Here is a 2,500-nt window from a genome sequence, read left to right as displayed (position 1 = left end):
CACACACACACACACACACACACACCACACAATATTATATATATATATATATATACATATATATATATATATATATATATATATATATATATATATATATATATATATATATATATATATACATATATGTCTATATGTATATGCATATATTTACACAGGAATAACCTTTCGCGACTTTGCATTCATCTTGAGGACACCGAAATTGATAATTTTATACACCGTATCGCGCGAAATAATTCTGATAGTGTTGATCTACTGGCAATTGCAAGAGAAAGCGTCTAATTGCATTCTACTTAATTTGCCTTTGCTGTTAGGCAGTAAGCGTTGAACTCTCAGAAGTGAGTCGGCTTTGACTTGACTTTATAAATCCTATAAAATTCCAAATATACTTAACTTCCACTCAACATCACAAGTTTTATCTAAGCTCAGACGTGGCAAGAATTCCTCAAACAAAAAATTGACCTCGTTAAGAAGACTTACTTAATTTCCAGCTGAAACTCCACACTGAAACTGCTCAGAGAAAACAAGTGCGCCGATATTCCGCATATCGATTACCTCATCAACACACGGCTTTTATCAACAGATAAACACTACGCCAGATATTAAATTTTGAGCAACGAAACTTAATCATCACTGTGGGTAGAACGTAATCACCCAAGTCCACATGTGACTTCAACATATTTTCCCGTTATAGGTCGCACATCACCATCGTCCGGAATTTACATATTCATGTCAACTTTGCAGTTTCTCTTCGACACTCCCCATTCCCTTCGCCCAGGCTGCCGCTGCCACCACCTGCACCTCCTCGCGCTTACCACGTCCTCCTCTCACGGCGCCGCTCAGCTTCCCTCCCGCTTACTCCCGCATGATCGCCACCTTTTCGGCCCTTCGACTCGAGTGTGAAACTGCGGGCGTGAGAGAGATCGAGCCCGTGCGAAGGCTGTCGGAGAGGCGGCGCGACCTCCGCCCGCCCGCCCGCCCGCCCGGACTCACTCACACTCCCGCCGGTGGTCTAGCCTGCAAATCGGGTCGGAGGTCAACTCTCGGACTCGGCCGCCCTTCGCACGGGCTTCACGACATTCGACACTTAAGGGCACCTCGTATCAGCAGGGGCCAGGCGGCCGGACGAAGGGACAGAGGACGTTACAGGTGTGGAGGCGAGGAGCGGTGGCCATGATGCACGGCCAGGTAGGTACACTGCGCGCCCAGGCTCTCTCTCACCTCGCCAACGTGCCAAACTTAGCCGATGTCGTGTATGTTTGATAGGCGCGTGCCATCACCACGGCCGCTGCCAAGAGGCACTAGTGCTCCTGCTGGCGGTGTTGGCGACCGGCCGTGCCTCCAGGACCGGTGGTCAGCGCAGGTGACCAGCTTACCTGTGTCACACTGATGGTAGCTGCCGCTCCGCTACGTCCGCACTCTCTGCTTCACTGGCGTAAACAATGTGTGGTGTTGTCACTGGTAAAGTAGGGAGCGAGTGTAGCACGTTAGCACATAGTGTGGCGCCCAGCGTGTCGCGGCACAGAGTGAGCGCTCCGAGTGTGTGGTACCCGCAAACAATGCGCGCAGCCGCCGCGTGTTGTTCCACAGCCAATGCCGGCCACACTGAGTATTCTTACGGATTCCCGTCAGTGGCGGGCGCCGCTGCGCGTGACGTCACCGCACTGTTCCCCCATAACAAAACGTGGCGGCGCGCAGCCAATCAGCGCGCGCGGGGCCACAATGGCCGACCAATGGGGAGGCGCCTCCCCCCGCGGCGACCAACCATTGTCCGGATAACAATAGAGCCCACAACAACGGGGGCAGGACCACAATGCCGACACCCACAATTGGTCCACTGGCGCAGGTACACCAGCCAACGAAAATTGCCGGCCGGCCCCCGCGCTCCCCGCCAAGAAAAAGCCGCCCATCGTGGAATTTTGTGGTCGCGAATTGGCAAGGTGGGGGTGCGACTGGGTTTTAAACCCCCACCTAACTAATGTGTATTTTTCCGTAGAAATGGCAGTGGTATAGCGGGCGAGGGGAGCATCGCGCCGCAGCTGTGTGAGCTGCCGCCATTGGTCCCCCCTCGCACCTCACCCCCCACCCCCTCCTCCTACTCTGTGCTTCTTCACTTTTCCTCCTCCCGTGTGTATCTTCCTCAACGCACCCCCCCGCCCCTCGCCCCCTCCCCCGCGCCGCGACTGGAAGGCGAACAGTAGCCAAGACTGGGAGCTTCCACTTTGTAGCTACACAGGCTGGGAACTTTAAATCTGTGTATTGATTTTCCCCTCAGTTTCTAGTCTTGACCGGTCAAGTCCCTTACGTTTAAGGCCTCGGATCGAGGGAAAGGGGGGGGGGGGCAGTTAGAGTACACATCCGCTGCCACATGAAAAAAGACTTGTAAGGGGAACGCGAGCGAGGGGAGAGAGGGGGCCATTTTAGGGGAATAGCCATACGTTGTGTTATGACGGTTTCGTCGAGGACTGAAAAGTTCTCTGCTGAGCTGAATTTCGCTCTT

The 2,500-nt window shown here is 53.1% G+C and overlaps 1 protein-coding gene across 1 annotated transcript in view; it reads right to left on the bottom strand.

The window, feature by feature from the left end:
- Positions 1 to 1,614, bottom strand: part of LOC119574280 (G-box-binding factor-like) — a 129,188-nt gene extending 127,574 nt beyond the window's left edge. The window contains exon 1 of the mRNA XM_037921470.1: positions 1,377 to 1,614. The gene's annotated coding sequence lies outside the window, so the exon portion shown is untranslated. The remainder of the gene's footprint in view (positions 1 to 1,376) is intronic.
- Between the last annotated feature and the right edge of the window lie 886 nt (positions 1,615 to 2,500).

The sequence above is a fragment of the Penaeus monodon genome, chromosome 6 (assembly GCF_015228065.2).
Source record: "Penaeus monodon isolate SGIC_2016 chromosome 6, NSTDA_Pmon_1, whole genome shotgun sequence".
NCBI lineage: Eukaryota > Metazoa > Arthropoda > Malacostraca > Decapoda > Penaeidae > Penaeus > Penaeus monodon.
This window is presented reverse-complemented; position numbering and strand designations above follow the sequence as displayed.